At 36.8% G+C, this 10,819-nt stretch overlaps 1 pseudogene; it reads left to right on the top strand.

Moving 5' to 3' along the window:
- The window catches only part of LOC105824173, a 72,832-nt pseudogene extending 62,754 nt beyond the window's left edge, over positions 1–10,078 (top strand).
- Positions 10,079–10,819: the final 741 nt, after the last annotated feature.

The following is a 10,819-nucleotide window of genomic DNA, read 5'->3' as shown; positions in this document are numbered from 1 at the left end:
GGTTTGTTTTGTTGATTTTGTATCCTGCAACTTTCCTGGTTTATTAGTCCTAGTAATTTTTAAGTGGCATCTTTAGGGTCTTCTATATGTATGATCATGTTGTCAGAAAACAGCAACAATTTCACTTTTTTCCCGCTATTTGGATGCCTTTTATTTCTTTCTCTTGTCTGATTGCTCTGGGAAGGACTTACAATACTATGTTGAATAGAAGTGGTGAGAGTGACATCCTTGTTTTATTCCACATCTTAGAAGAAAAAGGTTACAATTATCTTTCACCACTGAGTATAATGTTAGCTATGGGATTATCACATATGGCCTTTATTATATTAAGATACCTAATTTGCTGATAGTTTTTTTTTGATAGTTTTTAATTATGAAAAAATGTTGAATTTTGTCACATGTTTTTACTGCATCTAATGAGATAATCACGTTCTTCATCCTATTAATATGGTATATCACATTTTTCATTTGTGTATATTGAACTATTCTTGTATCCAAGAGATAAATCCCTCTTGATCATGGTGAATGATCCTTTTAACGTACTGATGAATTTGGTTTTCCAGTATTTTGTTGAGGATTTTTGGATCCATGTTCATCTACTGTGTAGTAGGCATTAGAAGTTACTTAATCTCTTGGACTAGATCAGGGGTCCACAGATTTTTCTGTAAAGGGACAGATAATAAATATTTTAGGTTTTATAGGCCATACAGGCTCTTTGACAACTTCTCAACTCCACTGTTACAGTATGAAAGCAGCTGTAGGTAATAAATAAACAAATGAGAATAACTATTTTCCAATAAAATTTTATTTACAAAAACAATTGGTGGGTCAGATTTGGCCTATAGGTTATAGTTCGTCAATCCCTGTACTGGATCATAAGATTTTCAAATTCAGGAGACTTTTGTGTTAAAAGTTTATGCAACCTAAAGAATCAAATACATTTTATTCATAAGCTTTTAGCTGACTTTCAAAAGAAAATAATTTACTTGAGGGACAGTTAATTCAAATAAATAATAACATGAAGCTATCAGTTAAATCAAATAGAAAATGTAGACTAAACCCTTGCATATTTTAAATATGGCTTGAAATTATACCGTAGATCCTAAAAGTTCTAAAGAGGTAAAGATCATGAACAAAGGTTATTACAAAAACAGTGTGTCACCATGAGTTGGTGCAAATGTCAATAAGTGATTTAGATGAAATTTTAGGTTCTGAATGTGATGGTCATGACTCAAGCTTTGTGAGATTTAAGAAGAAAGTAATGTGTAGTAGTAATAGAGATCAATCTAAGCTAGTTTTTGTTAGTTTTTTTAAAAAAAATAGTGTGCACTTAATAAATCAATAATTCTTTTTTCTTCTAAAACTACTCTTTAATCCATGGTGCCATTTTAATATAGATGGTGTACAAATTGAGGATACATAGTATTCCTTTGATGAGGAAGTTTGTAATGACAGAAATTTTGTAAAAGTAGAGTTAAAACTTAGGAATGTATTCATATTTATCCAGTACTATTTATAGGAAGGAACCCGATGCTGGCAGACAATTAGCATTTCAGCACCTCATACAGAAAACATAGCAATGGGGGAAGAATAATTTTTCAAGCTTGAATAAAACATTCCATAAGAATTGCAACTCTCTCTTATCAGATTTGGTGTTCCTCAAACTACCTGTTATTCGTGTGATTTTCCAGATAGGATAACAGAAACAGATCGTGTCCCATGATTTTTGATTAACAATAATTACCACTTACTGAAGGTCACCTATGACTCTAGCCCCATAAAAAGCATTTTGTATAAGTCATAACAATTTGATGAAATGGGACTACTACCTTCATTTTACAGATGGGGAAACCGAGGATTAGTAAACTGGCCAAGGTTACAGTGCTAAGTGGGGGATGTTAACTTAAATTTGGACTGATTGACTCTAACAACCATACCATTAACCACTGCTCATTTTTATCATGGGAAAGAAAAAAAACACCCACTGGAAGCTAATTAAATAGCCCTTCTGTGTGATTAGCTCAGTTCTCTTGAGTTTGGCTGATGTGAATTAGTTGCTAAGCCTATAAATCCAGGACTCATCTTTGAACTCCAGGTGTTCCAACAAACATTCCACTAAGCCATATAACTACAAATTTAACTACACCATTAGAATGGTTAATTTTGATAATGTTCCTAAAGTGTGAATAAATACAAAGTTCAAGAGAGCACAAATTCTAGAACCAAATTGTCTGGGCTTGTATCCCAATATCCCTGCTTACCATCTGTGTGGCCTTAGAGACATTACTCAAGCCTAAGTTTATTCATCTATAAAATGGGGATTCTATTTGGATCTGCCTCATAAAGTCCTAGAGAGGATTAAATGAGATAAACTGTGTAAAGCACTTGGCACAGCACTTAGAACACAGTTAATGAGCAACAATTAGTGTCTAAAAAAGCCACAATTCAGGTAGTTAAGTGGTGGTGTTCAAAGACAGTCTCTTTGAAGGCCAAAATGATTGATTGCTTTGCTTTGAGTAGCACCCACACCTATGGCAGAGTACATATAATCGTAAAGGTTACGATTTTTAAAATGTCCCTTATTTTCTCTCTGACTTACCCAGTAAACTTTAGACACTATAGTAAAATGCAAGGTGTCCTTCCTAAATGGCATTTCAAACTTGACCAACAAAATTTAGAGATTTGATAAGCTAACCCAGTTTCTACCCACTTAATGGGAAAGTCAATTCCATCGTAAGATTCATTACAAAAATTTTCAGTAACAGAATTATTTAAATGTGGTAGAAACTATCCTTCAGGAATACTTGCTTTAGTCATGGAAACCAGCAGATGAATTAATTAACCAGCTAAAGCCAGAAGAATGGTATGCAAACTTAAGCATTACATATAAAGATCAACTTGGGAGAGCACAATACTCTAAGACTGCCATTTACACAGCACCACCTCTACTTGGTCAAATCAGCTTGTTTCAAAGCCAGCCACACAGCAGCTGTATCATATATACAAATGAAAAGGAATTTGAAAACATTAATAAAACAGCTGTTAGTTAAACCTAACAGCCTTGAGATTTGGGAGCCCAACTTTCAGATAAATATAAAATTAACTGGACAATTGCTTTAATCTAGTCTTTATATCTGACTTTCTTATTGTTTCTGACATTTTTCTAAGTGCATACCAATTAGAAATAAATAGCAGTGCTAAAATAAATAAATAAGGCATTTATGCAAGTGATAGGTCTCCTTCTTTTCCTTCCAGCATCTATAGCATAATTCTGAGTTTTAGAAATGAAGAATTACAAAGTTATTTTGCAAATAAATAAACTTAAGGAGATGATGACTATGTGTCATGATGGTATTAAATTTTTTAGATTCCAACCACATAGCTTAAATTAATAGTCTTTTCAGATTCCATTCCTATAGCTTAAAATTATTCACTGAGTAGACTACAATGCAAGTATTATTACATTAAAAATTACAAATCTAATAATTGCCTTGTCCAAGAATAAAATTTTAAAAAATGATTTATTTTTCTCCCTGAAAATATTTATTAGCATTTAATTTACTAAAAGATACTTTAGGTAGATTTATCAGCCACTTAAATTTTTAATTTACTTCTGCTCTGTTTAAGGTTTCCCCTTTATTTCTTTGAATTGTAAATATTTTCTTGAGTATCATAGTTTCTGGAGTATCAATTACTCCAGAAAATTCAGTATACTCAATATGGCATAATAAATATTAATGAGTTATTTGCAACTTGTTTTGGTTTGAGTGTGCCTGCCGAAACTCATGTTGGAATCTTAATTCCCAGTGCAACAATGTTGGGAGGTGGAACCTTTCAGAGATGGAGCCTAATGGGAGGCATTTGGGTCATGGGAGTTCCACCCTCATGGGCAGCTTGATGTCATTCTTGCAGCAGTGAGTTCTCACTCTTGGAAGACTGAATTAGTTCTCACAGGAATGGATTCGTTTCTGAACGAGCAGGTTGTTATAAGTGAAGATACCCCTCATGTTTTGTCCCTTTTGCACATGGAAAATGAAGGTTCTCCTTCATCTCTCTGCCATCTTATGATGCAGCTCAATGCCCTCCTCAGAAGCTGACAGATGCTGGTGTCATGCTCTTGGACTTCCCAATCTCCAGAATCATGTGCCAAATAAACTTTTTTGTTTTCCTTAGATAAATTACCCAGTCTCAGGTATTCTGTTATAACAACACAAAATGGATTAAGACACAGCTTATGACATTTTTATGCTTCTGAAAGCACTTTTATAAATAATATTATTGATCACCAGACTAGCAAAAAACTTCACTCATTGTTTGAGGCCTAATTTAAATTTAACCTCCTTCATAGAACTATCTCTGATCACCCCAGCATAAAAGACATAGTTCTTCATTCAATCTCTTAGAGCAGCAGTCCCCAACCATATTTTCTGCCCATGAACATTTTTTTTTATATTTTATTGTCCATCTCCATTAATAATGTAATTATCTTATCATTTGTACATTTATTTACCTATTAATTCATCCATTTATTCTTTAATAAACATTTCCTAAGTACATTCCATATCTCAGTCATGGCACTAAAATCTGGGGATACATAAATCAATAACCTTTGGTTTCAAAGATTATAAATTTTGGTAGGTAAACAAACTTGCATATATTAAATTACAAATATGGTAATTGCTTTATAATAAGAGTATATGTAGAATATAAGAGAACTGGAAGTCAGGAAATCTAGCTCTGTCAAGAGAGGATCAAAGAAAGCACCAGAATGGAAAAGACATTTGAACTTGGTCTTAAAAGATGAATAGCAGTTTGCTAGGTGAAAAAGATGAGAAGATCCTTCCATAGCAAAAGATGCTAGGAAGACACAAAATAGCATGGTGGTTTTAAAAAGTGGGCATGTCTTCACTGGTATTTCATTTCTTTGCCTAGAAGCATTGCTTCCCAGTGGCCACTTTCTTAGGAGCAATGACTTTCTCTATTCCTACTTGAATAGAAATGGCCACGTAGGTACCTATTTGGAAAGGGCCTTACAAGTGAACTATTAATAGAAATTAGTCTTCCAGATACCAAAGTAATTAAAACCCCTTCCACATGAGATACCATGTTTAGACAGAATGCCTTTATTTGGAAGGTATTTGTAAAAAATGAGAAATCTAATGTTAGTTGACACAGAACTATCAAATCAGATCCTCTGGAAAAAATGTATACAACAGATGTCAGGACTAGACACTAACATTTTTGTGAAAGATACATGCAATCATGCAAGAAATCATACATACATCTTGGTTAACCTGAATGCTCAAATTGTCGATAAAGAGAGTTACCTGGAAAGTCCTTTGTTCCACCACTTTTAGTTGGAAAGTATAAGTTTACTTCCTCTTTTTTGGAATAAAGTATGCTATAGATTCCTAAACCTTTTGCTATTATGCAGAGAACTTACCTTTTGCTCACATTTTCGTATTTTAATTACTACGGGACAGTACCAAAAATGCAGAAAAGGGACTAGGATTAATGATCGATGGCCTCGAAAAAACCTCAGTTCAAGTGTAAATCACTAATAAAATCTTATTTTTGTATGCGTATAAAAGTCAAGTGAATGGGAAAATAATACAATTTGGAGAATTGGATTTCTGCTAATTTAATGTGAGAGGTGGAGTGGGAGGAGGATTTCCATTATTAACATCCATCCTGATTAGATTCATACTAGTATTACCTGTCACATCAATTCTTTTAGGCTTCACCTATAACTATGATGGTTACATGTTTCTCAGCTAAAAACCTGGTTACATCATCTGACAAAGGAAATTTTACTGCATGAAAAATGTATTTAAATGAAGTATTTTTAAAAGATTTTTGAAAGTCACATTTCATTAGATATTAGCCAATTTGACTTTTTTGATAGGAGAAATTATGTTCTAAGAGAAGCAACCCCAAGATAAAAATGTGTGCTCAAGTGATTTATTACAGCAGCGCCCCAGGAAAACGCTGAAAGGGGAATAGGAGAAACGAAACACTGAAAGGGAAGAAGGCAAGTGAGGGTACAACCTCAAAGTCCCTCAAGGATGTTCAGACAGATTCAGGGACCTATAGAGTGTGAGTTATGTCTCAAAGTTGTCCTGACAAGAAGAAGGGAGGTGGGCTTTCATACCACACCTGAATTAGGACCACCTGAGGGCACATGGAATTTTCTAGGCACTTTTGGCTCTCCGAGCATATGGTTAAAGTTCTCTGTGGTAGCATGAGGGCAGGCCACAAAAAAAAGACACAGGTACTGGCTATTGGAAGCAAGAGGTAGAACATTTTTTAAAAGAGGAGAAAAGGGAGAGAAAAATTAAGAAAGTAAAAGGAAGAAAAGAAGGAGAGAAGGAAGGAAGGAAGCAGATAGGGAGGGATGGAAGGAGGAAGAGGAGAAAGAAAAAAGGAAGAAAGAAGGGTAAGAGAAAAAAACAGTAAAAAGGGAAAGGACGCAGGAGTTCTAAATGGAGCACTGATACAGGCTTACATGAAATGAGAAGAATCTAGAAAAATTCCAAATGTATAATCTTTAATCTGATACTATTTTATAATATTTTTTCTTATTTGCTTTGCCTGCCACTTAAGGAAATTTTATCATTAACATCATTAACCTCAGCAAACAGGGAGGCTGAAGTACTCAGATAGGGCAAGGATGAAGTGTAAATCACCACACTTTATTCACATTCTACTCACTATTCTTTTTTTTTCTTTTTTTTTGCATACATCTATGACACCTTTGTGTCTGTAAGTAACATATTTTAAAGAAATTCTGTCCAAGTCAATTATCACAATCCTGTCCTGTATTATGACTGACTCTTGCTTGTCATTTTCCTTTGAATGCTTTCTATACTCAGAATTTGTAACCCACATTGGATCCTCCTGTCATCAGTGTGAGGTGAGAGATTATGCTTCTGTATGAAATAGGCAGGTATGTATTAGTTTGATTTCTCATCAGGGTAGAGACCCACAGGTAATTGGCATGCTCTGATGCTCCAAGATAACTTAAAAGTTATCTCTGCTTTTCTTGACATTGATGAAACAAGACTATACCCACAGGCGATGGCTCAAGGTCACACTTTGGATTTTCCTTCATCTTTGATTTTCTTTCATTCGATCTCTGCAAATTTATATTGGTAAAATGAGCTCACTTTGTACTGAATGACCTGTCTTAATGAATACTGATGTTGTGTAACTTCTCATATGCGTAGCTCTATCAGACATTTACATGACAGTCTCCAGTGGATAGAGCAGGTTAGAATATAATGGTTCTATGAATTCCTTTCTGCCCATGGAGCTAAATATTCCCATCAGCTTCACTAAGATTTTTTTTAAAAAAAGGAAGTAATTCTACATTCTGATAAAGTTCTGTGCCTCAAACCTTTCTTTCCATTATACCCTCAAGGCACATATTTTATTATAATATTTCTAATACATGTGAAAATGTTACATACATGGAAAGTTCTCAATGAATATAAAGCATTTATTATTATAATCATCAAAGAAAGTAGTCAAATAAAACTTGAACATTAATTGTATTTGTGAAATTTTTAAATTAAGAAAAATTACTGGCTTTTAATTTTTTTTCAAAAATACTTATCTGAATATTGAAAAAATAAAATCATACCTTACTCTCATTCTCTAGTAGGAAACGTCATTAAAGCTTCCTGTGCATTTGACAAGACCTTATAATATGTGCATACAAGTTAATTTACATGTACATATGTTTTCCATTTTTAGACAAATATTAGATTATACTGTACATACTGTGAAAATTGTTTTATTGCTAAAAAATATATAATCAAAAACTTTCCATACCGGTCCATAAGATCTACTTTATTCCTTTAAAAATCTTCATAGTAGTCCATAATATGGATGTACTATAATTGTTTTTATCAATTCCCTATTTATGGACATTTACATTCTCTCTGTTTGCTCTAACAATTGATGCTCCAAATAATGCTTTTTTTTTTACCCCTACACATACAAGTATAGATTCCTAAAGTGAAATTGTTAAAGAGTAAGCACATTTTAAATGTTGAGCGATATTGCTAGATTATTCCCAAAGAATTATACTGTCTTAGTTTGCATTACTATTAATATAAAGGAATACCTGAGGCTGGGTAATTTATAAAGAAAAGAGGTTTATTTGTCTCATGGTTCTGCATGCTGTACAAGAAGCATGGTACCAGCATCTGCACCTGATGAGAGCTTCAGGAAGCTTCCACTTGTGGCAGAAGGCAAAGGGGGGCCAGTATGTGCAGAGATCAAATGGTGAGAGGGAAAGCAAGAAAGAGAGAGAGGGGAAGTGTCAGGCTCTTTTTAGCAAGCAGCTCACACTAGGACTAATAGATGAAAAACTCACCCGTTACTCACACCCTCCGGCCAGGTAACGCATTAATCTATTCATGAGGGCTGTGTCCTCATGACCCAAACACCTCCCACTTAGCCCTTCCTCCAACATTGGGGATCAAATTTCAACATGAAGTCTGTGGGGACAAACACCCAAACTATAACATTCTGCCCGAGGCCACCCAAAACTCACACTCTTCTCATATGAAAAATGCAATCATTTCACCCCAATAGTCCCTAAAATGTTAACTTGTTCCAGCACCAAATTAAAAATCCAAAGTTCAAAGTCTCATCTGAGACTTAAGTTTCTTACAGCTTTGATGAGCCTGTAAGATAAAAAACAAGTTATTTACTTCCTAGATATTAAAACAATGATTCTACAGGCATTGGGTAAACATTCCCATTCCAAAAGGGAAAAATCAGCCAAAAGAAAGGGGTAATAGGCCCCCACGAAGTTTAAAACCCAGCAGGGCAGGTATTAATTCTTAAAGCTCCAAAATAATCTTCTTAAAGCTCCAAAATAATCTTCTTGGACTCCATGTCCTACATCCTGGGCACAATGGAGTGAGCTCCTAAGGCCTTAGGTGGTCCAGCCGCCAAGGCTTCGCTGGGCACAGCCCACATGGTTGCTCTCACAGGTCGGAGTCAAATGCCTGCAGCTTTTCCAGGCTGAGGTTACACACTGTTGGTGGCTCTACAATTTTGAGGTCTGGAGGGCAGTGGCCCTGCCCCCGGGGCTCCTCTAGGCACTGCCCTCGTAGAGGCTTTCTGTGGTGGCTCTGCTTCTGTGGCTTTTCAAAACATCCTCTGAAATCTAGGTGGAAGCCTCCAAGTCTCCGCTACTCTTGTATTCTGAGCACTTGTAGACTTAGCATCTCATGGAAGCCACTAAGGCTTGCCACTTGTGCTTTCCAGAGAAGTGGCCTGACAAGTGCCCAGACTATTTGAGCCACAGCTGAAGCCGGAGCAGCAGGAATGTGGGGAGTAATACCTGGAGCCATACAGAGTGGCAGCGACAGGACCCTAGTCATATCCCTTGAAATTGGGAATCGTGCGGCTCGGCCGGGTGGCCGGGGAGACCAAATACACGCTGGTAGATGAACAAGACATCCCGTTGGTGGAGAGCTACTCCTTTGAGGCCCGAATGGAAGTTGATGCAGATGGAAATGGTGCTAAGATATTTGCATATGCCTTTGACAAAAACCGGGGAAGGGGAGCTGGAAGACTCCTCCATGAGCTGCTGAGGGAGTGACACAGGGGAGGCGTCGCTCCTGGGTTTCGGGTGGTGCATCTCAACGCTGTGACTGTGGACAATCGCCTGGACAACCTGCAGCTGGTGCCATGGGGCTGGCGGCCCAAAGCCGAAGAGACCTCCAGCAAACGGAGGGAGCAAAGCTTGTATTGGCTTGCAATTCAGCAGCTTCCCGCAGACCCCATAGAAGAGCAGTTCCCTGTCCTAAATGTGACCCTGTACTGTAACGCCAATGGGGACGTGGTGGAAGAGGAGGAGAATTCCTGCACCTACTACGAGTGCCATTACCCGCCCTGCACAGTGATGGAGAAGCAGCTACGGGAGTTCAACATCTGTGGGCGCTGCCAGGTGGCCCGATACTGCGGTTCCCAGTGCCAGCAGAAAGACTGGCCGGCCCACAAGAAGCACTGTCGGGAGAGGAAGCATCCCTTCCAGCAGGAGCTCGAGCCGGAGCGATGACTGGCAACGGAGCTACTGCCTCATGCTCGCGGCTCTGGACTCTTCCTTGGGCAGAGCAGACAGACTACTGGTGGTTGAACCTGGAGACGTGAGAAAAGCCAGCTGCTGGCCCAAACAGCCACCATGAGACTCCCGATGTCACGCACAGTTTGCGGGGCCCCTGGGACAGTAATGGGATGGGCGGCCTCAACGGTTTCTTAAATGCCTTTGGGGTCTTCCCCAACCCCAGTCTTAGGGATAAACATCTGAACTATAGCATATACAACAGCCCACACCGTTAATGGTGTGAGAGACTTCCTTCACCCCTTAACATCACAATTTTTTCTTTTAAATTAAAATTATTAGTTTTTTATTAGGATTGGTACTTGTATTACCTATGAATTGCCAGTTCTTACGTTTTTCCCATTTTTAAAATTTGGTCATTTGTGTTTTCTAGATTGATTTGTAATATTACTGAGAATATTATTTAGGGCAATATAAGTGGTATATATTTTTTCCCTGTTTCTTCTTGATGTTTATGGTGTGTTTCACTGTAAAGACGTTTTGATTTTTTATTCTTTGTGGGTTTGAGATTTTCCTTTTTAATCTATCCTCAACTCCTAATTTTTTTCAATTTCTACATTTTATTCAATGAAAAATATAGTTTTAAAATATTTTTATGTAAGATGTGAAATAGACATATATTTTTTTCTCCTTACAATTGTGGCTAAAGCATTTACTGAATTGGCCCCAAACCATCTA

The sequence above is a fragment of the Propithecus coquereli genome, unplaced genomic scaffold, assembly GCF_000956105.1.
Source record: "Propithecus coquereli isolate 6110/MARCELLA unplaced genomic scaffold, Pcoq_1.0 Scaffold72, whole genome shotgun sequence".
NCBI classification, from domain to species: Eukaryota; Metazoa; Chordata; class Mammalia; order Primates; family Indriidae; genus Propithecus; species Propithecus coquereli.
This window is presented reverse-complemented; position numbering and strand designations above follow the sequence as displayed.